We start from the raw sequence: 27,686 nt of genomic DNA on the forward strand, positions 1-27,686 counted from the left end.
AAGCTATCAGATTAGAGAGTAAATTCAATCAAACTAAGTCGAATTACCGAGTAAACATGAGAATGAAGAGAATGAAGAGACTATTTTAAAATTGTGGTATAAGCTCTTTTGCTACTGGCTTTAGTAGTGCAAGTTTACAATGCTTTTCGGGGGGACTACAGAAATGGTAGAAGAGACCTTTCTGGTTCTCACTTTGGTCCTGGTAGAATTAGCCAAGGACACCTTACAGAAGGTTAGCAGAAGTCTGGAGCCGTCAACTGCTGGAGCAGCTAAGCATACCCACAGGCTGCTCTGGGCCCCAGGACCCCCCAAAATGTGCTCCTCTGGAGACACCTGTCCTGGACCCATGGGACTGAGGACTAAATCATTCATGTCTGCTGCGGCACAGCCCGATTTTGCTATGGGACAGTATGATGGGTTCAGGAAGAATGCATGGCCACCGTCCATATGCACTTAATCGAAAATATGCTCATAAACCACCTCCTAGCTTTTGGGCTTCACAGTGTCAGCCGGTCCCCCCACTGCCTTCACATCAAAGGAGAGAAAAACAAGCGGGCCCCTCACATCCGTCGGCAGCATCTTCCCTCTGGCTTTCCAAAGTCTCAGGAAGCCCCCGTGCGATGATTTCTCTAATCAACTGACATTCTGTGCGTCTGCTGTCTGTTTCTGAAGGTGTTTAGAGTATGCAAAAAATCTGATTTCTTAACTGCAGAGTTTTAATGACTTGTTTATCTAAGCGCCTGATGACAAATTTGTAGTGAATGTTTAAATGCCTGGGAGAATTTAATGCAAAGTTTTTGTGCCTCGGTTGATTATGTGTAAAGAGTGAATGAGTATTTAGGAATCTTCAGTGCTAAATATTAATTGTTAATTGTTTGAGATTAGCAAGCACATTCATTAAATAAAAGTCGTGGTTTTTCCTCCCTCTTACAAGCCACTCACACACAAGTGCCATGCCTAGCAAAAAGTGAGTGATAAAAAAAAAAGCCAGTTGATTAACTTCTATGGGTCTTAGATTCTTTGTTCACACAGAGAAGAGGTTGGACTCAATGCCTGCTAAGTTTTCATCCACCTCTAAGGTTTGAATTATCAAGAAATTGCAGGAAGTCTGTCGCTCATGTTTACAACAGATTTTTGCCGCCCAGGAACAATCGGCCACACAGATCAATGGAAGTCGTGTCCTCCGCAGCAACTTATCGCTTGCCTTTCCTCGTCTTCCTACATCACAGCAGCCTCTGAGTACACTGTCAGATCACTGCAAGGCTGCCGTCTGAATGACAGGTCCGCCAGGCGCACTTGCAGGCAACCACAGCTCGGCCTGTCTCGGGGTAATTGCTGCCTCAGCACATCCCAGCTGCCGTATTGTGTGTGCCGTCGGCTTCCCTTAGCATGGAAGGAAACCCCCACTGCCCACTTCTCATGGCATTGCAGCCACGTTCTTACAAAGGACGAACGTTTGAACGGTGCCTCGCTGTTTGCAGGACAATTTTCCTTCCCTTTTTTTATTTTTAAAAGATTTGACAGAGAGTTACAGAGAGAGGTAGAGACAGAGAGAGAGACTGGTCTTCCATCTGCCGGTTCACTCTTTAAATGGCTGCAACGGCGGGAGCTGGGCCGATCAGGAGCCAGGAGCTTCTTCCAGGTCTCCCACACGGATACAGAGGTCCAAGCTTGGACCATCCTCCGCTGCTTTCCCAGGCACATTAGCAGGGAAATGGATCAGAAGTGGAGCAGCCGGGACTTGAACTGGTGACTGTATGGATGCTGGCACTGCAAGCCAGGACTTTCACCCGCTGTGCCACAGCACTGGCCCCCAACTTTTTTCTTATAAACACCATTGTTTTACCTATGAACTAAAGCTTAGAAAGGCCCAAAGACTCCTCAGAATCACACAGATGGGGTTTATCCATGAAAACACCCTCAACTTGCAGCAACATCTATGGACCACGTGGACTTCTCATGAAAACTCCTTCCTAGTTTGCTACCATTTTTATTCAGGTATCCCGTGCTAGAAACACTGAAGAGTACCTTCTCTTTATATTAATTCTGGCAGGCCTTGTCTTTAAAATCTGCTCAGAAAACAACAACAACAACAATAACCCCCCAGATTCACTGCTTTCAGAGAATACGTGTCAATAAAAAGAAGTAAAAGGTGTTCTGAAATCTCGATGCCTTTTTGCCCGCCGTCCATCCCTAATGCTCACTCCCAACTCAGCTTGGGCTCTGTGGCAGTGAGTTTTCCCTTCCAACTGTCAACTGCCAAATGATTAACTACTAACTGCCCTAGGTTACCATGCCGATGCTGTGCCTGATCACGTGACTTTCTGCAGCCAATGAAAAGTGAGCAGAGATACCCCCCCACCACCACCACCAGCAGAAGCTTTGAAGACCAGGCACCTGTTTCCATGTTCTCTCTTTTCCCTCTGTCATGGGATCAGCAGAGTTTAGATAGAGGATGCTTGCCCTGGCTTGGGAATGAAAAGATGTGGCATGGAGCTGTAGACAGCCACTAAAGATCAAGTGATATGAGGGAGAAGTAAACTTTTCTTGTTGGGAACACTTGTTGCTGCAGTATCATTTAACACAAACCAATAGATTTCTGGCATGTAAGTCATGGTTTTGGAAATATTTGTCAACTCCACGGGACACTGGGCTCTCTGCAGACAAATACCAGAACCTATCCGAGTTCTTGGCATACGTTAGGTGCCAAATAAATTTTCGATGACTGGCTGGAGGCTGGGAGGAGGAACGGATGACCAATAGGCTCTGAAAATGATGGCTTGAGTTCAAGGTGGAACATAGACTCCTCGGGTGGGGGCCATGCCGTGTTAGTCATGCTCGCGTGGGTACCACTCTGTGTGCTGTCTTCCATCAGTTCCACTGCTGTCCAAATGAGACTGTAGACATGACTGATTACCTCATATTTCAATATTCTGTCTCCTACCTGCCTCATCTGCACTGCCTAACACTTTACCTCTGTGTCTCCACGAGTCAGCAATTTATATTGACTACCAGGGAAACTCAACAGGAAAAATGACACACACAGTCTTCTCCCTGTTCCTGACCCCTTAAATATGGCTGGCCCTCCACTCACCATGCCCCTGTGAGTGGGAGGAAGGCAGGGTTAGGTAAGAGCTCTTGGCTCAGGGATTCACCGAGACACAGGAAATGTCTCTTCATTTTTTCAACTCCCCCCAGTCCCCTGCACAGCTCTGGGCTAACGGAAGAGCACAGCAGTTACAAGTGCAGTGTCTCATAGTGAATTCTTGATTATATGGCATGGATGCTGCGGGAAACCTGAGCTGGAATGACCCTGCAGAACTGTCCCAAGTTCAGCCAAGACAACGCAGGTTAGGGCACAGAGGTTCCTTTCTCAAACCTCTTCTGCCCTCGCCAAGTCCTTGGTCATACTCTGAGCCTTTTAGCAGAGCAGCCTGTCTGCCGTGATTCTGAAGTCAGGAAACTTCTGGATCACAAGCCGAAACGCCACAATGTGCAGTCTGGAAGGTCACACATGAGGCTTGTCTTCCGATCTGACGGTAGGCTGATGTGTGTTCTCCAGGATCTTTCAGTGGAACAACCTGACCTGCGGTTGTCAGGAGATGTCAGCTGTCACCTGCTGTTTCCCAGTAGCCCTCTAGGGTCATCAGGAATCCTTCATTCCTGGCGATGCCTCCCTACGTCCCAACCCAAACGGCTGTACATTCGCAATGAAGTAGAAGCAGTCATTCGTCCATCCTCTTCCCTATCCCAAATGATCAACTTCCAAAACTTTTTTGTCCCTTGGATCTTTGTTCTGCCTTACAGCTACCACCTGTAGGGTCAGGCACGCCTTCCTCTATATTCTGTTGACAGAACAGGTACAAAACGATGCACTCAACACAGGGCAACGCTGAGATGCCATGGCCTAAAATTTGCTTTTCGATCCGCGGACTTTGCCTCTTCCCTAAGCTGGAAACGTCCAAGTTGCTGATGTCTGAGGAAGTTCTCCCTGCGAGGGCCTCTCCAGGCTGTCCTGCACGGAGCCCCACCTCACTGGCTCGGTCCTGGATCGCTGGCTCAGGCCTTCGCCCCCGAGGACGTTCATTCTCCTCTGCTGCACAGCTGGGGAAGGGGTTCCCGGCCTCACCCTGCCCCTGGAAACTGTGAAGTGTTGGCCCAAGCATGACGCATGAGAGGTCACAAAAACTACTGCAGGTGGCCTAACAAAGTCTGTCCCTACAAAGCTTGTTTAAGTCAAGTTTCCAGTGATTTCACTGGAAATTTTAATTCATGGGATTTTTTTTTTTCGTGAGGTCACAGAAACACAAAGTACAAGTCTAACAAAGGACACAGACTGGCTTGTTTCTACCTGGACATCATCCAGGGATTTTGTTCTCAGCAACACGTATGTGACATGTGCCTGGCAGTCTGGGGACAGAAGACCTCAGGTGTGCTGTGTGGTAGCCCTGTTCCCTGCTTCCAACAACCCTGTGAGATGGGTTCTATTGGGATCATGCCCATATGACTGATAAGGAAGCTGAGGCACCACACAGCTTGCCCAAGTAGCAAGCTTGCCAGGTGATTGCAAAGTGGCAAAGCTGGCTGTCTTGTGTTACCTGATGCTATGTGGGAAGTAACATGGCTTGAATACCCAGATGCTTGCTTCTCTAATTCTTAAGGTACTGGATAAGTATTATAAATTTCTATTTCACAAATGAGAAAACTGGGATTTAAAAAAAAATAAGTTGGTGGGCATCGTAGTGCAAACAGGCTAAGCCATTGCTTGAGATGCCACATGCCATGTCAGAGTGCTTGGTTCGAATCCCAGCTACTCTGTGCTTTCAATGCAGCTCCCTGTTAATGCAACTGGGAGGCAGTGGAAGACGGCCCAAGTGCTTGGGTGCCTGCCACCCATGTGGGAGACCTGGAGTTCCTGTTTCCTGGCTTCAGCCTGGCCCAGTCCCGGCTGTTGTGGGCCATCTGGGAAAGTAAGCCGGCAGATGGAAGACTTCTCTATATCTCTCCCTCTCTGTCCACTCTGCCATTCAAATAAATAAATCTTAAAAAAAAAATTCAAGTGACCCCATAAACATCACAGAGCTAGTTAAGTCAGGATGTGAATGCTGAGATGAAATGTTGCCTTTCTGGGTGACTAAGCAACAGAAAGATGCTATTTCCCCAAAGGAAGAAATAGCAGAGACTGTGTTCACATAATTGTCCTGTGACAGGTCATGGCAGGAAGTGGAAATGAACCTGTGCAGTGAGAGCCGCCACTGTCCAGTGTCCTAGCAGATGGCTCCCTCCTGGCTCCAGACTCTTGGCCAGCAGCCCTTCTGTTCTCATGCCATGACCTATTTTTGCTCACCCAGTTAGCTGTATGGCCTATTTTTTTTTCTCCTGAAGAATTATTTCATAACCCTCACCAAGTAACATGCTGCATGCTGAGTGCAGCATTCGTGAACTTGGACATGAAAAACAAAAAGTCCCTTGATATACATGCAAGTCAAGGCAGAATGGCTGAAAGGAAAATGAAGACGAGAGCCTCAGACCTGCCCTTCCCTACACATGGGCTGATTTCCTTTTCACAGCAGAACTTACCCACGGGTCGGGGAGGCCCGGATTGCTGCACGGATGGCTTTCCAGCTGAGCCCTCTGCATCCAGAAATTTCTGAGTGATTAGGATAAAGATCTTTCTCAACCCCGCTTTTCATCATCGCATCTTAAGTACCTGGAGTCAGTTCCCCGTTGCCAATAACACCTACTGTCCACGGAGGGTCCTACTGCCGAAATCAAGGAAAGAGCGAGTTAAGTGTTGGCAAGTGATGGAGAGGTAGTAATTAGGCACTGTAATTAGACACTGTTGAAAGAGCTGAGCTGTACAATGCAATGCGATCAAGGGGCTGCTGGACACCTCGATGGGTGTAATTACCCGGGCAGGCTCCTCTCCCTCTCCCTGGGCGTCACAGCCTTCCTGCTGCGCAAGCCCAGACCTGCAGCTTCTGGTGTTTCCTCCCAGCTTCCCCCTGCAGGCCCGGGGACTTGGCTGACGCCTGCTCCTTGGCCAGCTGCCTCCGCCTACTCTACACCTTGGGGTGTCTTACCTTTGGCTCTAGCTTATTGCTGCCTTCTCCAAAGACAAACCCATCAAGGAACGTAAGGGCTTATGAGAGCAGCCAGTGTAGGGGAATCACAAAGCCTACACATTTTCTTCAGCCACAGATCCTTGTCTTGCAGCTCTTGCCTCCCTGCAGTGTTGACCGGAAGTCTCAGCTCCGAAGGTGGGGCTCACCAGCCTTGCACTCACGTGACTCCCACCCTGGATGATCCTTTCATCCCCCTTTCACAAAGCCCTCCTGGGGCCTCCCATCATGCTCCATGGCCTCCCATCATGCTCCACGGCCTCTGGCTCCTTCCTGGGCCTTGGAGTCCTTTAGGATCTGGCCTCTGCTCTTCTCCAACCCCATCTCTGCCACACTCCTCTGCTCCCGGGCAGCTCCAGACTTCTTGGGGTGCTTTGAAGCCCTCTCCATGTCAGGGGCTTTACAGGGGCCAATCCATCTCCCAAGAGCACCCTGACTTATAAAGCCAGCTCTCTCTCATCTTGTGGGTCTCAGCTGAAATGTCACCTCTTCAAAGAAGCCATCCTTGATCACTTTAAAGGGAACACCTGATGCCCAGCCATTCTGTAGTCTGTTTTCCTCTTTGATTTCCTTCTAAAGCATTTAACCACCACCAGAAACTGTATTGTTTGTTCATGTATTTGTCTCTTGACTGTGTGTTAGTCCAATGTCCATTCCTATACAAAACAGCTGAGGCTGAGGGGCGGGTGTTTGGCACAATGGTTAAGTTGCTCATTAGGACACTGGCACCCCATATTTTGGAGTGACCAGTTTTGGTCCTGGCTACTCAGCTTCTGATCCAGCTTTTTGCTAACATACGTCCTGGGAGGCAGCAGATGATGGCCCAGGTACCTGGGTCCCTACCACGCATGTGGGATACCCAGATTGAGTCCTGGACTCCCAGCTTCAGCCCAATCCTGGCTGTTGTGGACATTTGGGGAGTGGACCAGCAGTTAGAAGATCTCTCTCTCCCTCTCTCTCTCTCTCTCTCCCTCTCTCTCTCTCTCTCTCTCATGAAATACATACTTTAAAAAATTTGCTTATCTATGCTGAGTATTTTATTTGCAAAAGTTTATTTAGCTCACAGTTTTGGAGGCTGAAAGGGCAGCATCAGGAGGTCCCAAGGACTCAGCCTCGGGCAGGACCCCCTTGGCTACATGCCATCCTGACAGATGGTGGGGCGCAGTGGGAGGGGCGGAATCACAGGGCGAGATGGGAAGTCAGAGAGAGCAGGGAGGGTCAGTCTTGCTCTTTCTCAACAATCCACCGTAGAAATAATCAGAGCCGCCGCAGAGCTACCTTAAACTCTTCTGAGAGCAGTTCTACCACCTCTCACAGGGCCATGCTGGGGACCGATTTCCAGGTGATGAATCCTGCATCCAAACCATAGCCATCTCTCCCTCCCTGATAAACTTGAGTTTCACTGAAGGCAAAGACAGGGTTGGTAGTGTTCACTGTTGCCTCCCCAAGAGCAGAGAGTGCATCTGGAGGCCCTCACGTAATTGTGAATTGAAAGAAGAGACTGTGTTTTCACTTGCCCCTGCTCTCACCCTTCACCTGGGGTCAGTTGGCTTCCTCTGCTCAGATACTGACCTTCACCCTGACCTTCACATCACACCTGCGTGACCTGGATTGCTGTCGTTCACTTACTAGGTACCAAGTGGGAGGCCATGTGCCAGGCACCGTGTTAGGCAACAATTTTGTCAAGTCAAAGGACTTGTCAAGTCTTGACTTCTGGAAGTTTCTAATGGGCAAGCCGGTAAGTAAATCAGTGAGGCTGGTTCCTTCTAGGACGCGGCGGTAGGGGGATATCCAAAGTGACAAGGCATACAGAAGAGGACATGTCCATGTGACTGGAGGGTTCTTGCCAGGCCTCTAGGAAATGATTCTTTGGTCAAATCTCTGAAGTAACAGAAAGTAACAGGGAGAAAAGCTGTATGTGTTGGGGTTGGGCAGGCGGGCCCTTTTCACCCCATGAGTTACAGAACCATAGTGTGCATGCCATATATACTTGCTGACATAGCAGGCCATGGTCTCTGGGGGAAGCTATATTGGGTAGGTAATTTGGGTGACTGATTCCTGCCTAGTCTATGTCAAGTAAGGTATGTGACCTTGAGCAAGTTACCTCTTGTCTCAGTCTCAGATTGTTCCTCTCCCCGTCTGGCTGGCATTTAGTAAAACTTAAGTTTGTCCCAATATTCTAGATCCTCTGCTTACTTCACCAGCGTACAATTCCTGCATACATTGACCTTTGGCACCATGTACCAGATAGTCACTTTAAGTGTTCTGAAAGATACAATTAGAGGAAAATGTGATCTTTGCTCTGAATACATTATAATTTTGAAAGAGAGGGGGAAATCATAAAATTGGGAAAGCAAAGCAGCTTAGCACAACATATTTCATCATGTGCTAATCATTTTCATGTGTTGGTTTTGTCTTCGCAATTAGATTCCAAGCTTAAGGTCAGAGACCCTTTGTTCTGTTTCCTCTTAATACAATCTCTACCACTTTCTACCTGTAAGACAATGCCCTAGTTACTTTACTTTTCTCAGCTTCCATTTTATCTTCTGCAAAATGAAAGTACCTAGCCTGCAGGACTGTTGTGAGGAGTAAATGAACCACGGTGTGGAAATCACTTAACATAGGGTTTAATACAGGTGCGCCTCCAATAATAATTGCATCATCCATACTACTAGACACAGAAGGCTTGGAATGCGTAACAATAGAGATGAGAGGCATAACAGGGTTGAATACACACCTTCTGGAAGATCCCTGATTGAATTTTTAATGGAAATAAACTAAATGAATTATTGGTAAGGGATCAGCAGAACAAAGGCTCTAGTAATGACTCAAGTCGAAGGTGGGGTCGGGCCTGGGATGGAAGCTAAGAGGAGACATTGTAGTGAAAGCATCAACAAGACCCTGAGGAAGCTCTTGGTCAAGGGCTTAGGTTTTTTCCCCTAAGCAGGTAGGCCACCAACATTTGGCATCCATACCCTGTTGCAGAGACTTAATTACCAGTAATCACAACTGAGAAATCTGGGGCTTCCTGCTTCCACTTAGCCCTTAACTCATAGACAGAGGCTTTACTCCTGGTGGAGCATGCTGGGAATACTGGGCCCGAGTTACCCTCACCCTAGAGCACTCAAGAGAGCAGAAGTTCTATGCCAGGAGAGGTTAAAGCCAATCAGAACAGGGGCTGGCATTTCCACCCAGCTCCAGGCTCCAAAGACGTCTCATAGAGAAGTGCACCCCAAATTCTGGAGCCATGGTCACAAAATTCTCAGAGTAGAAGATAGGTCCCCAGAGAATTCTGAATCTCTTCCTTTTAAAAAAAAAATTTATTTATTTGAGAGGTAGAGTTACAGACAGTGAAAGGGAGAGACAGAGACAGAAAGAGAGAGAGAGAGAGGTCTTCCATCTGCTGGTTCATTCCCCAGATGGCCACAACAGCCGGAGCTGCTCCAATCCGAAGTCAGGAGCCAGGAGCTTCTTCCAGGTCTCCTATGCAGGTGCAGGGGCCCAAGCACCTGGGCCTCCTCTACTGCTCTCAGGCCATAGTAGAGAGCTGGATTGAAGAGGGGTAGCTGGGACTAGAACCGGCGCCCATATGGGATGCAGGCGCCACAGGCGGAGGGTTAACCTACTGTGCCACAGCACCGGTCCCCTGAATCTCTCCCTTAAGGAAGAAACTTGATCCGAAATGGATTGTGGAGAAACTGAAGCTTAAGGGCTTTCCCAAAACGTTGGAGGTTTCGGTGGAAAGCAATGAAGAAAAAGCTGGTGCTTCATGGGAGACCAGCCCAAACCACAGGCCAGCTGGTTTACCAGACAGAACCAGGAAAAGAGACAGCTAACAGGAGCCTACATAGGCTCAGCACGAACCTCAAACGATGACCTTAAAAACTGTCCTTGCAAAAGCGTCCAAATTTAATTGGATCCATTGGATAATTGTAGAGCGATTTGTGCCCCCAGGGCATTGTCAAAAACAATAGAGCAATCTTCTGGAAAGTAGTGAATCCTGAAAATGAGGTGTGATCAGAGAGACAGAGAGAGCCCGAGAATAAAACACCCGGCCATCTCAAGATGACAGGCAGTGCACCTGCCCAAGGCGGAGCCCTCTGAAGATCGGCCTGAGAGACTTCCCTGAAGAGTCCCGCCAGCCACTGAACAAGCAGCAGGAGCAGTCCTGGAGGGGGAGAATTCCAGATCGGTTACAGCAAGCATCCAGGTAGCAACAAAACACTTCTGAGACGTGCAGAGGAGTGGCCAAGTGTGACTCAGACCCCGAGGAGAATAAAAGAAGCAAGCAACAGAAATTGCTTTAATGGATGGAGACTTCAAAATAGACATTATAAATATGTTCAAAGAGCTGAAATTCATTTAAAAAATAAAAGAAGGTATGATGACAATGCCACATGAAATAGAGACTGTCAATAAAGATACAGATTACTAAAAAGAGCTAGATGGAAATTCTGGATTTCGTCAGAGGGGTCCAATAGTAGATTTGGATTGGCAGAAAAAAGAATCAGGGAGCTTGAAGACTTACAAAGAGTATGAAATCTGAAAAACAGAAAAAAAAAAAAAACAAGGAAGAAAAGTTAACAGTTTCAGACAACGTGTAGCACCATGAAACGTATTATGTTTAGTGGAGGGACCAACACTGTGGCACAGTGGATCAAAGCCCCAGCCTGCTGCGCTGGCATTCCAATGTGGGCACCGGTTCAAGTCCCGGCTGCTCCATTTCTGATCCAGCTCTCTGCTGTGGCCCAGGAAAGCAGTGGAAGATGGCCCAAGTCCTTGGGCCCCTGCACCCACGTGGGAGACCCGGAAGAAGCTCCTGGCTCCTGGCTTTGGATCAGCCCAGCTCCAGCTATTGCAGCCATCTGGGGAGTGAAACAGCAGATGGAAGACACCTCTCTCTCTCTCTCTCTCTCTCTCTCTCTCTCTCTCTGTCTCTACCTCTACCTCTCTCTCAATTCTGTCAAACAAATAAAATACATCTTTAAAAAAATGAAGGACAAATACACCCTTTGATAAACAAGAACAGAGAATGAATTCCTAGCAGACCTAAACTTACGAGGAATATTAAAGGTAGTTCTCCAGGCTAAAAACAAGTGACCCCAGATGGTGATTTGGATCCTCACACAAAAACTGTACCCGTGCCAATAAAGTGAATCATGTTATTAAAAAAAGATAGTACATAAACTTTTTACTTTTTTCTCTTCATTGATTTAAAAGTCATTGCATAAAACAGTTTGCATATAACTGTATTGTTAGACTATAATATACTGAAGTATGAATTAATTGCCTATCACAGCACGGAAGAAATCGGTGAGAGCAAAGCTGTATTGGAGTAAGGAAGTGACATCAGGCCGGCTGGTAATTAACATCACCACAGGAACGTCTGGAGGGAACCAGCGATGGCCCATAAAAAGAGCACCAGAGAGGAGAGACAGCTCCGGAGACGGTCTCCCCCAAGTACGCAGCTGAGTAATGAGCAGCACACGCATAAAGGAACCACTCGAGGACAGGGCAAGAGCCACCTGAAGGGATGAGAAGTGGCGGGGCCTGGCAGTCCCCCACGACTGAGGCCAGCTTCTGTTCCCAGCAGCTGGGCCGCAAAGCATGATATGTGCACGGGTCACTGGGCAGGGTGCACAGAAAGATCCTGATTCGTAAGTAGGGCAAGTCCTAGCCTGAACACTGCTCTGGTTCCACGTATCAGACATCTACAAGCAAGATCTGAAAAAGCGGAAATTGTTTTTGAGTAATTTAGCTACGCTCCAGAGCAAAGCACCATGAGAACACAGAAATATGGAAATACAGGGGCCAGCGCTGTGGCGTAGCGGGTAAAGCTGCCACCTGCAGTGCCTACATTCCACATGGCCGCCTGTTCAAGTCCCAGCTGCTCCACTTCCGATCCAGCTCCCTGCTAATGCACCTGGGAAAGCAGTAGAAGATGGCACAAGTACATTGGCCCCTGAACCCATGTGGGAGGCCCGAAAGAAGCTCCTGGCTTCTGACTTCAGATTGGCCCAGTCTGGCCATTGCAGCCATCTGGGGAGTGAACCAGGGGATGGAAGATCGATCTCTCTCTAACTCTACCTTTCAAATAAATAAATCTCCCAAAAATATGGAAATACAAAAATATCCAGCCCCCAACAAAGTAAAGTATAAGGTATGTAGCATCTATGGGGTAAGCATCGTGATGCAGCAGGTTAAGGCATCTCTTGGGGTGCCAACCTCCTGTATCAGAGTGCCACTTCCACTTCCTGTCCAGTGTCCTGCTAATATGCACCCTGGGTGGTAGTAGATGATGATTCAAGTACTTGGTCCCCGCCACCCACATAGGAGAACTGGATGGAGTTTCTGGCTTTGGGCTGTACTGGCCTTGGCTGTTACAGGCATTTGGGAAGTGACCCAGTAGATAAAAAATTCTCCCTCTCCGTCTCCCTCTCTACCTCCCCCTTCCCCCTCCCCCCTCCCCCCTCTCCCTCCCTCTCCCTCCTTCTCTAGTACTTTGTCTTTCAATTAACAATAATAAGCTTTTTTAAAAAGGTATTGGCAGCTAATAAAAAATTTCCAGGCATGCAAAAAATCAAGTAGATCTTATCCAGTGTAAGAAGGTATATTAAAGATTTTAGTAAAAAATAAAACTGGGAACAGGAGAGAGAAGAGGAAGAGGGGTGGGTGTGTGGGTGGGAGAGTGGGTATGGTGGGAAGAATTGCTATGTTCCTAAAGTTGTATCTATGAGATGCATGCAAATAAATAATTTTTTAAAAAATAAAGCAAAAAAGAGAAATTGGATCAATCAAATCAATTCAGAACTGGTACACAGCTTAAAGTTAACTGAGCAAGACATTAAACAGTTCTAAGTGTATTCCATAGTTACAAATCCTAGAGACATAGAAGACATTTATAAAAACTGTAGTCAAGTTTCTAGAGATTAAAAGCTACAATATGTGGTGTGAAAACATACTGGATAGGATTAACGGCACATTACATGGCACAAGAAATTACTAGTGAGCTTGGAAGATCAGTAGAAACTATTCAAATGGGGCCGGCGCTGTGGTGTAGCGGGTAAAGTAATCAGAAGATAAATAAATAAATAAAGTAGTCAGAAGATGAATAGACGCCATATCCAGAGGAGCACACTTCTTGTTGGAATCAGTGCGAGAAGACAGCAGAGCAACATCTGTGAAAGAAGAAAATCATTCAACTGGAGTTCTATTCTTTTTTTTTAAGGTAATTTTTTTCAAAGATTTATTTATTTGAAAGGCAGAGTTATAGAGGATGGGTGAGATAGAGGTCTTCCATCCACTGGCTCACTCCCCCAATGGCCCCCACGGGTGGGCCAGAACAAAGCCGGAGCCAGGAGCTTCTTCTGGGTCTTCCATGTGGGTACAGGGGGCCAAGCACCTGGGCCATCTGCTGCTGCTTTCCCAGGCCGTTAGCAGGGAGCTGACTCAGAAGAAGAGGAGCCAGGACTTGAACTGGTACCCATGTAGGATGCTAGTTCTGCAGATGGCAGCTTTACTGGCTACACCACAATGCTGGCTCCCTGGTGTACCATTCTCACTCAGCCTTTGCAGAGAGAAACTCTGCAGTCTACTACTGAGGTGGAGAACGAACAGCCACCTGGCTATCCAGGCTAAATGAAAGAGACTAGGGGGCTTTAACTCCTCCTAGTATAGCTCCCACTAGAACCATTGTTCAGAAGCACACAGGGCTTCCAATTCCAGAGCTCTCAGCCTTTCCAATAGGCTTCTTTTACTCCCACCACTTGCTTCGTTCTTTTTCAAGCACTTCTGAGGAGCGGTTGCTTGTAGTGTGGGTGCTCAGTGCGGTGCGAGTCAGAGCCTGGGCAGGACAAGGAGGTGTCACCCCGAGGGTCTGGCTTAGATCACCTCCCAAGGGCATTGACAGAGGGAGAGAAGCTGAGTGAGGGTGTCGGAGCCTGGCAGGTGGTGAGAAAGGAGTCAGAGCCCAGACAGATAAAGGACTCTGAGGAGGAGAGAACAGAATGGGGCGGGCTCTCAGAGGCTGCGTAGGGTGAGGAGAGGACATCCCCAAGCAGTGGGAGAGCCCACGATGGGGGACGTGGACCTGAGGCAGGGCTTGATCCCTGGTGGTACGAAGAGCGTTTACGGGGGTCTCAGCCTGACGCTGGAGTTCCAAACCAGAAGAGGGTGAGGATGCGTCAGAGCATCCACCGAGAGCAGCCAGTGTGGAAAGTCGGAGCCTGATGGACTGAGGAGGACGTCCGCGCTGGGCGGCCAGTGGGTGCAGGAGGGAGATTGGTCATATACCTGGAGACTTAGTGAGTAAGTACACACAGCGCATTAAGGACGATAGGACCCAGATGCTTCCTGGTTGGGGAAGGGACTTAAAGACTTACAATACGGAAAATGGAGAACTCTGAATCAGGCGTGGGAAAACTTTCTTCTGCCAGGGGCCACTGAATATTTATAGCATCATCCGTGGGTCATACAAAATCATCAACTTAAAAATTTGCCTGCTATAGGTTTACGGATTTGTGAGTCGCACCTGCGGTTGCCTGCATAGGCTGATTTCACAGGCTTTGTAAGGCCCATAGGCCAGACGTTCCCCCCTAACTGCTAAATGAACCTTGCCATGTTTGATTAGAATTGGAAGTGTTTTGGTGATTTCATTGTTTTCAATATACACACACAGAGAAATAATATATGTGTGTATATATATAAGTAATTTTGCTCATGTAAATATAACTGTACACATGTATATTCACTAATCTGTCCTCTGGGAACTATGATACCCAATAGCTATGAGCACACCCAACAACCATACCCTAGCTTCTAAATATCACTCTCTACTGAAAGGAGCCAAGAATCCTTGAGAAAAGACTGATTCCAGGGTTTGGGCAGTACAAGTTCAAGATAAATCCGGAAGGTAATTTTGTACCAGGAAGTAAGAAAGTGTCCAAATAAGTATGGGATCATGGCAAAAGGACACAGAAGTTAGCTTGGAGGGACTCCAAATGACCAAACTGGAGATAATTTGAACCTTGAAATAAGTTATAATAGTTAGGGATTATGACCCCTTTGGTAGGCAGAATGATGGCCCTCAAAGACATCCATGTGGTACCTGGCATGGAGAAAGGGTATTTTCAAAGGGCTAAGGTTAGGGATCTTGAGATAGGAAAACTACTTTCAATTATCTAGGTGGGACCAGTGTGAGCAGCTTGGTCTTTTTTAAACTTTTTTTTTTTAAGATTTTATTTCATTTATTTGAGGGAGTTATAGTCAGAGAGGTAGAAACCAAGAGAGGTCTTCCGTCCGCTGGTGCACTTCCCAATTGGCCTCAACAGCTGGCGCTGTGCTGACCCTGAAGCCAGGATCCAGGAGCTTCTTCTGGGTTTCCCATGCAGGTGCAGGGTGCCAAGGACTTGGGCCATCTTCCACTGCTTTCCTAGGCTGTAGCAGAGAGCTGGATCAAAAGAAGAGCAGCCAGGACTCAAACCTGTGCCTATATGGAATTCTAGCGAGTGGGGTAGAGGCTTAGCCCACTACACCACAGCTGTGGTCCTGAGCAGCTTGGTCTTTAAAAGCAGAAAACTCTGGGGCCAGCGCTGTGGCGCAGCGGGTTAACACCCTGGCCCGAACACCGGCATCCCATATGGGCATCGGTTCTGGTCCCGGCTGCTCCTCTTTCGATCCAGCTCTGCCATGGCCTGGGAAAGCAGTAGAAGATGGCCCAAGTCCCCGTTCTCTGCACCCATGTGGGAGACCTGGAAGAAGCTCCTGGCTCCTGGTTTCTGATCGGCGCAGCTCTGGCCATTGTAGCCATCAGGGGAGTGAACCAGCGCATGGAAGACCTCTCTCTCTGTCTCTACCTCTCTGTAACTTTGTCTTTCAAATAAATAAAATACATCTTTTAAAAAAAAGAAAGCAGAAAATTTCCTTACCCCAGAGAGTAAGAGAGATGCTATCCTGAGAAGGACTTGACCTGAGTTTCTGGCTTTGGATGGAGAAAGGGGTCCATGAGCCACAGACTTTTGTGGCCCTTAGAAGCTGGAAAAGGTAAAGAAACGGATTCTCTCCCAGAGCCTCCAGGAAGGACAGTTACTCTGTTGATATCTTAATTTTCAGGCTGGTGGGTCCTGCATCAGATTCCTGACACCGGGAACTGTCAGATGATGCGTTTGTGTTGCTTTAAGCCATTCAATTCATGATAACTTGTTACAGCAGCAATAAAACACCAATACAACCAGCTTTGAATAAAAAAAATGTAAGTCCATAACATGGAAATAGATAAGTGAATAAATCAAAAGTTTGGTGGGTAACAGGATGTTTGCTTCAGGACAGCTCTCCACAAGACACTTGTTAATCACAACTTCCGGGAGCAACTTGGAAATCATCCCTGTTTCTGCCTAGTGGGTACCCTCCTATTCAAGAGCTATAACTGAGTATTAACAGAAGAGGGGCGAATCAAAATCATCCGGCGACACCAGCAAGGAGAACGCAGTAGTCTGTGATATTTCTGCCCACAATGCATAATTTGAATCAAATCATGAGTACCAATGACTTAAGTCCCAAATTGAGGGGACATTCTCTGCAACTATTAGCCTGCCGTCTTCAAAGCTGTCAAAATCGTTGAGGTCAAGGGGAGACTGAGCAATGGTTCCAAGTTGAAGGAGACCGAAGAGAGCTTGACTGCTAATGTAACGTGTGGTTCTGACCTGGAGTCTTGTTGGAATCACTGGCAAAACTCGGATGAGTTCTGAGGATTGGGTAGCAGTAATTACTACTGTTAATGGTCTAATTGTGATGACTCTATTCTGGTTACACAGACATTCTGAGAAGTCATACCAACAAAGAGAAGCAATTGTGTCCAAGCTGGCCGACCACCACCCATTCCTTCTCCCCTGCCGCATCAGCCGGAGCTGCAGCGTGTCCCTCCGCTCCCTGAGTGCAGCCTGATTCCTGAGCGCACTATGGAAGTCAGGCCGTGTGGGTTCTGAAGTTGCCTCCCAAGAAGCCTTACGTTTGCTCTGCTTGTCCTCCAGGCAGGTTGCTTGGTAAGAAGTCTGAGCACCCTGAAATCACCGTGCCGGGAGGGAGCCCAAGCCAGCCGCACGGAGAGGCTGAGTGCCGCCAGCCGGGCACCCTGGTTAAGTACTGTCCTGCTGTTCCCATCGGCCTTCAGAACCGTGGAAGTTAATAATGGACTGCTGCTTTAATCACTTCATTTTGAGGCTGTTTGTTACATTTATCAGTGACCAAAAAAAGAAGTTATATTTGGAGGCAGTGGAATTATGGATATGTATAAACCTGGTGTTTTGCTCCTTTTTATGTTTTGCATTGAACATGTATTCAGTTTGTCATTAACAAGGTGTATTCCCCACCCCAACACTTTGAGTGCCACTATATACAACAAACCTCTTAAAATACTGTTGGTGTTTGACCAAAGTTTTACTCACTAAAAAAGCTTTGCTTTGCTTTTTTTTTTTTTTTTTTTTGGTTCAAATTTTGCCTAGTCAAGTACAAAAGGAGAAGGATGTGGCAAAATGCACAGCTAGCATGCAGAAATCAGAGAGGACCAGGGAGATAATCCTGTGTGAGACCAGGATAATCCTATGTTCAAACAGCTCAGATCAATGTATTGAAGTGAATATCTTAAAAGAATATAAGAGCCAGTGTTGCAGCATAGTAGGTTAAGCCACCACCTATAGCATTGGCATCTCAGGTGGTGCTGGTTCGGGTCCCGGCTGCTCCACTTCTGATCCTACTCCCTGCGAATGCATCTGGAAAAGTAGCAGAAGTTGGCCCAAGTGCTTGGGCCCCTACCACCCATGTGGTATGAAGCTCCTGGCTTCGGCCTGGCCCAGCCCTGGCCATTGCAACCATTTGGAGAATGAACCAGCAGATGGAAGATTTCTCTCTCTGTCTCTGCTTCTTTCTGTAACTCGGCCTTTTTGTCAAATAAAATAATAATTAAAATATAAATGATTAGATAAGGTTAATGTCAAGAATTCAAGGATAATATTACATTAGGAAATTGGTTAATACTAATAACTGTTTCACAGAAGGGCAAAAAATATGATCATCCCAGTATTGAAAAAAATTTAGTAAATGAGATATTGGAGAATACCTCCTTAACTTGATAAAGATTTAAAATAGAAAAAAAGATTTAAAATAGATAGCATTTGTTAAGACATAGCGTACAGAAGGTGCTGTCAAATTTAGTGATTAGATCATTACATAAAGCAAATCACTGCTCTCAAGAATCTAAAATATTAATCTTAGAACATTACCAGTTTCCTTTTCTGCAATGGACCTATAATGTCAGAACAAGGAATTAATCCGAAGGAAATGCTTCAAATAGAGGAATTTTCATAATGATCTTTGGGGTGCAATTTTCAGTGCAAAATATTTCAACTTTAATGCTCAACAATAACAGGGGGGCTGGCGCTGTGGAGCAGCAGGTAAAGCCACCGCCTGCCGTGCCGGCATCCCATGTGGGCACCGGTTCAAGTCCTGGCCGCTCCACTTCTGATCCAGCTCTCTGCTTTGGCCTGGGAAAGCAGTAGAAGATGGCCCAAGTCCTTGGGCCCCTGCACCCACTGGGAGACCTGGAAGACGCTCCTGGCTCCTGGCCCAGCTCCAGCCATTGCGGCCATCTGGGGAGTGAATCAGTGGATGGAAGATCTCTGTGTCAGTAACTCTACCTTTCAAATAAAACCTTAAAAAAATTTTTTTAAATGGCAGGGGGGTTATGGAAATTATTTCACATGAACTCAATGGGATATTTTACAGTCACTGCTCTGGTTTAGATGTGGTTTTCCCCTTCAGAACTCATGCAGAACTTCTACTGCAACATAGCAGTGTAGGGAGATGGGGCCTTTAAAAGGGCTTAATGCCTTTCTCCTGAAACTGGATTGGTTTTTGAGGAAATGGGATAGTTCTCATGAGCTGAGGGTGCCTGGCCCCTTTGTCCTTTCCTCTCTCCTGAACATCCCCCATTGCCACTGTCACACACCTTCCTGCCATGTGACCACTGAGTTATGAGGTGGCTTAGGCCCTTGCCAGACACAGCCACACGATCTTGAATGGACCAGCCTCTGGAGCTGCAAGCTAAATAAATCTTTTTCTTTATAAATTATCCCACCTCAGGTGTTCTGATACAGCAGCAGAAAATTAAGATAGCAATAAGTTTCATTCAGAATAATTCACAACCACTTGGCACATCAGTTAGTCCAAAGACAATGTATTGCATATTGTATATGAAGCAAAGCTAGTTGCAAAAAAATCTCACAGGCTTACTCAGCCTCAGCACTACTGACATTTTGAACCCAACAATTCTCTGTTTATTGTAGTGGGCTGTCCGGTGCACTGCAGGATGTCTGGCTATGCCCCGGTCTCTACTCACTAGATACCACATCACGTGTCACCTCCCTCCTCACATTCCCCTGGTTATGACAACTCAAAGTGTCTTCCCAGGTTGTCAAATATCCCCTTGGGTGGGGCAGGGAAATGCCCCATTCGTTGACAACCACTGGCATAATGTAATATTTCTATATACAGTTTGACTCCAAAGACAGTATATTAAAAACTTATATGCACATGAGCAAAGATAGGAGATAACAATAAGGAAATAATACTCAAGACAATTGAAGGCATTTTGAGTGTAATTTTTTTTCCTGGACTTTCTCATGGTTTTAGCAGTAAAGACATAGCTCAATTTTAAAATGTGCCTTTTTAATTTATTTGTTTGAAAGGCAGAAAGAGTATGAGAAAGAGAAAGAGATCTTCCATCTGCTGGTTCACTCCCCACATGACTGCAACAGCCAGGGTTGGGTCACACTGAAGCTGGGAGCCTGGAGCTCCATCCAGGACTCCCATGCAGATGGCAGGTGCTTGGGTGTACCAATACAGGATGCTGACATTGCAGGCACAGTTTAGTTCATTGTACCACAACACTATGTCGAATGTGCTTTCTGTGTGGTCAGACTTAGGAACAGCTCCCTGCCCAGGGACCCCAGTGTGAACTCCCTCTGGTGAGCTGATGGGATGGTCTTCAGTTTCTTTATGTCTCTTGCTTTCCAGCACTCCACAAGGGAGACTTTGGCTGGCTGCGTAGCTCCCAAATCACTCGTCATAGTTTCTAGAGTATCTTTTTTTTTTTTAAAGGAGAGGCAGAGACAGAGAGAGAGAGGTTTTTTTGTTTGTTTGTTTGTTTGTTTGTTTTTTTCCAGACAGGCAGAGTGGACAGTGAGAGAGAGAAACAGAAAGGTCTTCCTTTGCCATTGGTTCACCCTCCAATGGCCGCCACGGCGGGCGCATCGCACTGATCCGAAGGCAGGAGCCAGGTGCTTCTCCTGGTCTCCCATGGGGTGCAGGGCCCAAGCACCTGGGCCATCCTCCACTGCACTCCCTGGCCACAGCAGAGAGCTGGCCTGGAAGAGGGGCAACTGGGACAGAATCCGGCGCCCCGATTGGGACTAGAACCCGGTGTGCTGGCGCTGCAGGCGGAGGATTAGCCTGTTGAGCCGCGGCGCCGGCCTAGAGTATCTTTAATACCTGGAACGCTTAGCCTGGAGCAGCAGGGTCTGGGCCTTTCCAGTGAAGTACACAGAAAGACGTCATTTGCCTTTTCACATCCTCAGGACAAGCACAAGCACCCATTACTCTGGATTCCATGTCTCCTTCTTGAGGGATTTTGATCTTAGCTGGTGCACAAGGTTGGACTGAATCCACTCAGAGCTCACCTTTCTCCAGGAGTGAACCCATAGTCACCTTTCTCTCTGCTTCCTTTTACTCTAAGGATGTAATTTTGGCAAAGTGTCTACTTGTGCCTTGGAAATAGCTTCAACTTGTTTTTATATTGATTTTCAGTGCTGGAAGCTAATCAGTGATGTCCTATGTGACTAAGAGAGGACAGTTATTCCCTAGCCCATTGAATTATGAGTACCTTTTGGAAATGCAGCAAAAATGCATTCCGACAGATGCCTTTGGGTTGCTTGATGCCTAGGCAAGTAGTCATAGAGGGCGGGTTCAGCAAGGTGGTGCCTGTCCTGGGACATAGCTTTACTATTCTGGAAACAGAGACCCACCAGGCAGGGCACAGCACACCCAACACAAGCAATTGCAGTTACCGAGTCATAAGATAGCCTTAGGACACTGATGAGCTTGTGAGCTTTCAGGGGCAGGCAAATATGCTTCAGAGTTCGAAGAATCCAACTTTCAGAAGTGTCAGTTGCTTCATTATATAGGTCAGGAAGGAGCTGGACTTACACACTGAGATTATAGGGTTGACAATACAGTTCTCAGAAGAGCCCATAGCGTTCTGCCCAGGGTCACGCTGTTGAAAGATTGACTGAGAAATTCTGGGAAGCAAATTTGGCTACTCCGTGCTTAGTCTTCTCCTCATCATATCTGAGGCTTGAATGAAATAATAATAATAGAAAATATTATGTAGCATATGTTTCATCGGTCAGGCACTGTTTTTTAAATTTTATTTGTATGTATCTCATAAATACAACATTAGGAACATAGTAATTCTTCCCACTGTATCCGCCCTCCCACCCACTCCCCTTCTTTCATCCTCCCTCTCCTGTTTAGTCCAAGAAAGAAAGAAAAAAAACAGAAAAAAGAAATAATGGAATAAAAAAACTAAGAGAACTGTTCAACAGTCTAGACATAGGCAGTTCTATTGCTTCTCAAAGGTGATTTCACTTTTTTTCCCCCTTCCCCTCTTCTCCCCATTCTTTCCTTTTAGAAACTTAATTGTTTTTAAAGCAGAATCCAAGGATGATACATATTTTGTGAGATCTTAGACATAACTAAAACTTATGAGACATAATAATATCCTCCATTTAATACACTAAAAGGGAGTGATTCTTGAGAACAAGTTTTACTATTAAGTCTCATGATACAACTCTGGGGACAGAGTTCCTTCATGGGAAGTTAGTACACAGTGACTCTTGTTGTTTATTTAGCAAATAACACTCTTATGTATGATGTCAGTGATCACCCAAGGCTCTTGACATGAGGTGCCTCAGCTATGGAAGCCTTTTGGATCCAGTACCTCAATCAGGTCAAAAGCAAAGTGGAAGTTCTCTCCTCACTTCAGAGAAAAGTACATCCTTCTTTGGTGGCCACTTCTTTACACTGGCATCTCACCCACAGAAGTCCTTTATGCAGGACATTTTTTTCCAGAGCGTCTCAGCTTTCCATGCTGAAATGGCCCCCTGGGCTTTCCAGCCAAATCAGAATGCCTTAAGGGCTGCTTCTGAGTTCAGAGTACTACTTAAAGCAATTGTTATTCTATGAGTCTGTTATATGGACTGCTTCCCATGTTGGATTCTTCACTCCTTTTTAATTCTATTAGTGTTTCCAAACACTTAGTCCTAGCTACATGATCACTTTAACATTTGATCCTATATATATGGTCACTTTACCTTTATTCCTATCCAGTTGATCTTTATAACACTTAAGCTGTTATTTTTATCAGCCAGCTTAAGGGATTTGGGGGTCCTATGACTAGTTGTTAAGCTGTACCCTTAGAAATAAGTCTGTAGGAATGTATGTAGGACTACCCTGCTTTGCAGTTGTGAATTTCATACATTTCACATTTACAACTTTAGGATCTTGGTAATTCTTCCCACTGTGCCCACTCTCCCACCCACACTCCAACCCCCTTCCTCTTCCCTTTCTTGTTCTCACTCTTATTCTTTACTAAGAACTATTTTCAATTAACTTTATACATATATGATTAACTCTATGTTAAGTATGGTGTTCAATGAATCATATGAAAGAGAAAAAGATAAGGAAAATATTATAAAGGAAAAGATAAAACAAGAATATAGAATAAAAAGCTGTTTCTCAACAGTCAAGAGAAGGGCTATGAATGAGACCTGGGACAGCGGGGATTGGAAGACCAGAACTCAATTCCATTACTTGCTCTATGGGCTTGGGCAACTCACCTCTCCTCACTGCCTCAGTTCTGCCTGTAATGGGGACATGGTTCCTTTCATAGACTTGTGACGTGAATAAGCAGCATATTGGCATGAAAGCACTTGGGCAGCTTTCCCTACTGAACAGATGAAGGTTATTTTTATGATGATAATATAGGCCAGGAGTCCATTCATCAAATAACCTCACCCTATCATCAAATGACTTATTAGGTTTTTTCCTTTATGTAGGTGAGGAGAATCTGTTTCAGAGTAGTCACTGTCCCAGGTAATGAATGACTTGTCCTGCATATGAACTTGACTTTGTGTAGATGTCACCTTGTAAACTTCCATACCCTTTGTTGACTCTCCCTTCCTCCTTCCCTTTCCAACCCAATAAAGAATCACCACATAATTCTTCCCAAAGAAACATGGTTGACCTTAAAGGACACAAATAAACAAAGAAATTGATGGCCCCAATGCTCTGTGAAGATGCACATTCTGAGTCATTTGGCCTGATATTTCCTGGACTGTGTGTGTAAGAAAAGTCCCAATGCTGATGGCCAAAACAGCGATCTCAATGCACAGGATTTCCTGACAGGATTGTTTTCTAATAGTCTTGTCTTCACCTTTTAACCCCATGCGCTTCCTGCAAAATGATGCACAAGAAGAAGGTGACGTGACATGCTGCTCTAGACAGCTCCACTGAGGCCCAGTACCCATGAAATTCCACTACACAGAGGAGTTTGCCAGTCTCAAAAGCATTCCAAGGTTTGCTCGCCAGGAAAGGGTAAGCGCACGGGCATCAGTTCTATCTTATCAGTGCACTTTCCGGACAATGAGTGACCCAATGCCATTACAGATATCATTCAATTGTCACACTAAACCTTGTGAAGGGATTCAAAGGAAGTACGTAGAACAATAAGTCAGAGAGAATTCCTGTCCTTAGATCTTTCAGGATATGATTTTATGAAGACAGTTCCTAGGACTTCCTCTGCAAGAAGAAGAAATCCAATGAATGACTTAAAAAGATTTTCATATATCCTCTGAAGGATTTCTTTCTCTTGATATGGAAGGGAGATGAAGAGGAAGGAAAATTCATTCATTCATTCGATAAGTGTTTCTTGCAATCCCAGATGTTGTTTTAGACACTGGGGACACAGCAGTCATGAAATCAACAAAAGAGCTGCCTCATGGAATTGACTTTCCAGTCAAAAGAAAGAGGATTAAACCAAGAAACCAACAGGGATAAAACAGAATGTCAGATGATCATAGGTGACTGGGTGCAATTTCTAGGCAGTGTGCCCAAGGGGGCAAAGAGAGGTTGACAGTGCCCCCTCCAAGGGTCCCTCTTTTAAAAAATCTGAAGTTCTTCACCTTCATCCATAAAACTTCCCTGACCCTGATGCCCTCACTTCATCTTCTTTCTGGAACTTCTTAGGGAAAGCCCTTGGTCTGAACCCCAAACCAGTCCCTCCATACACTTGGTAGACTTTAGATAATGCTTTCTCAAGACAAGTTTAGCAAAGAATGTCATTATTGTCATGTAGTAAAATCCTATTTTTGAATGTCAGTAGCTAAATGTTACCTCAATTTGTCTCTTCACAGTTCCTAGCAGCAAGGCCAAGTGACTTCCCTCCAAGCAGGTGTATGGCTCAGGTGAACTGAGACCAGAGATAAAATGCACAAGCATACCCTGGTACACACTAAGTTCCTATTGAGTTCCAGCCTCTGCTGGCTACTGGCAGAACAAAGGTACATAAAATATGGGAGCCTCCTGCGCAAAGCAGTCTAGTGGAGTGGTCTACAAAACAAAGAGCTGGCACCAGCTCAGTGTTTCTCAAGGGCATGCTGTTTGCCTTCGGTAAGACAATATTCTATGCGCAGAATGGGCCGGCCTGTACTTTGTAGGGTCTTTGACATTCCTGTTTCCTAATGTCGTACTTTACCAGGACTGCCAAAACAAGACACCATAGCCTGATGACTTCAATAACAGAAATGGATTTCTCACAGTGCTGGAGCCTTGAAGTCCCAGATGAAGGCCTAGGGAGGTCTGTTTACTCCTGGGGGCCTACTTCTTAGCTTGTGGATGGCTGTCTTCTGACAATGTCCTCACATGGTCTTCCCTCCGAGTGCATTCTTGCCTTGTATTATAATAGAAGCCAGTCAAATGGCTTCATTTAATCATAATTATCTCTCTAGAGGACTTGAATCCAAATACCGTCACACTTGGGGGATGGCTTCAATAAATGAAGTTGTGGAAACACAGTTCAGCCCATAACACTTGCCTGCTAACTCCTGGTAGCACCTACCAGAGATAACAACAACAACAAAATCTCCATCTGCTCTCAAATGCTTCATAGAATTCTAAGAGGAGTTCCTGTGTCGAGAATTTCTGCAACTCCTGTAGATGGTTGCAATGTCTGTTCACTTGCCAGCTTTGGCTATCTCTTTCTCACAACAGGTGAGATGGTTCTTTCAGGAAAGTGTTTTCATAATTGACTTTTAGAAATCCAATGCCTTATTTACATCATGAAGTAGAGTTGACTGTAATATCTCTTTCCCAGAAATTGCTAGCCAACACAAATACGCTATCAAGCATAGGTAGATATATATCAAGTTAGTTAGTTATATATTGCCTCCCTAGATTGAATACACTTTTTGACAAGTGAATGTGATAAAAATTGATCATATTCTATTCTGAGATCTAAAATATAAAAGGATTCAATGAGGAATTTACAGGGAAGAGGAGTCTCAGGGTAACTTAAAGGTGAACTCCAGAAAGAGGAGAAGACAAACAATCTCCCTTCAGTGGGGTTGCAGTTATGATACAAAACACATTATCCCAGAAGCAGTTTGCATGTGATTTTCATATAAATACTAACCCTGTATTTGCAGTAATTATAGTGCCAGGCACAGTGCTATGAGCATTCTGTATGCACTGTCATTTGATTTCACATTATGAAAAGGCAACTAAAAGAGATAGTATTTCTGCAGCTCTTCATGCCTCCTCAACACCAGCCCCATGTAGTTCTAGATCTAACCAGAGGACAGACATATATGGGTGAGAAATTGAGGTGGGCTGACCTAGGAAAGTGACAATGGGGATACAGAGTTGTGGACATTTGAGAGTGGTTCAGGAAGTAGAATCAGTAGAATTTTGTAGGCAGTTGATTTGGGGGGTAAGGCAAAAAGTCAAAGATGAGACCCAGTTTCTGGTCTTGGGCAACTTGTTACCTGGCGACGCACTCACGGCAGCAGGAAATACAGGAGAAGGAACAGGTTCACGAATTGCGAAGAAGTATGAAGATCTGCCCCTGGGCAGGAAGGGTTTGTTGAGGGTGTCATATCCTCTACTTCTGAGTGGCTTTGTGGTTCTCTTCAAACCCTTTCTGTCAATTTCCTCAAAAATGTGAAAAATTGGAATACAGCAGCCACTCCCATATCCATGGGGGATATAGTCCAAGACCTCCAGTAGATGCCTGGAAGCTTGGATAGTACTGAATCCCATATAAACCACGATATTTGACCTGATAATGGGGATTACTTAAATGACTACCAGGTGGGTGGCATCTGCAGTGCAGATACTCTGGACAAAGCAGCGATTCATGTCCTGAGTGGGACGGAGCCGGACAGTGCAAGATTTCATCACACTATTCAGAATAGTGTATAATTGAAACCTTGGGAATTATTTACTTATGAAATTTTCTATGTAGCTTTTCTGTACTGCAATTGACTGCAGGTTACCGAAAGCAAGGAAAACAGGCACCACTGTACTAACCTCTCCCTCATACGGGATGATCGTGAGGTAGGAGAGTGGCTGGGAGAGAGTCTTGGCCATGGAAGGCACTGACTCCCTCTGGATCTGGGACTCCACAGAGACTTTTGCTCCAACCCTGAAGAAGAGCAGCACCGGTGTCAGGGATGGGTTAGGAGCCATAGGTAGAACAGAAGAGGCTAAACCAGCTGACACACGTAAGGGACTCACTAACGGTGGGTCAGTCTGAAGCAGTGTTGGAGCTGGGAGGCTGGCATCAGATGAGAACACAGATATCTTAGAGAATTTTTTCTGTTTTCATGGTTTTGACTGGTGATCAGTCTACTTCCCAGTGTTTGCTAATACTGTCAGCCACCTAAGTATGCAGGGTCCCACATCCATGGATTCCACCAGCTCCAGATGGAAGATATTCGGAAAAAGAATTGCATCTGTTCTGAATATGTATAGGCTTTATTTGCTATTATTCCCTAAGCAGTACAGTATAATAACTATGTATAAATCATATGCATTGTGTGAGATATTATAAGTAATCTAAGGATAGTTTAAAACATACAGGAGGATGTGCATAAGTTAAATGCAAATATTATGTCATTTTATATCAGGGATTTGCACATCCATGGACTTGGGTGTCCACATAGGTCCTGAAACCAATCCCTCAAGGAGATGGAAGGATGACTGTATTTAGAAATGAGAGGTTGGGGGCTGGTGCTGTGGTGTACTGGGTAGGGCCGCTGCCTGCAGTGCTGGCATCCTATATGGGTGCTGGTTCAAGACTCAGCTGCTCCACTTCTGATCCAGCTCTCTGCTGTGGTCTGGGAAGGCAGTAGAAGATGGCCCAAGTCCTTGGGCCCCTGCACCTATGTGGGAGACCTG

The 27,686-nt window shown here is 45.9% G+C and overlaps 1 long non-coding RNA gene across 1 annotated transcript; it reads left to right on the plus strand.

Annotated features, from left to right (window-relative positions):
• The first annotated feature begins 690 nt into the window (after positions 1-690).
• Positions 691-27,351, plus strand: LOC138849983 (uncharacterized). The gene is made up of 2 exons (XR_011389330.1): positions 691-2,606; positions 11,422-27,351. It is a non-coding gene; the product is annotated as an uncharacterized lncRNA (long non-coding RNA).
• The last annotated feature ends 335 nt before the right edge of the window (positions 27,352-27,686 follow it).

Source organism: Oryctolagus cuniculus, chromosome 6 (assembly GCF_964237555.1).
Source record: "Oryctolagus cuniculus chromosome 6, mOryCun1.1, whole genome shotgun sequence".
Taxonomy (NCBI): domain Eukaryota; kingdom Metazoa; phylum Chordata; class Mammalia; order Lagomorpha; family Leporidae; genus Oryctolagus; species Oryctolagus cuniculus.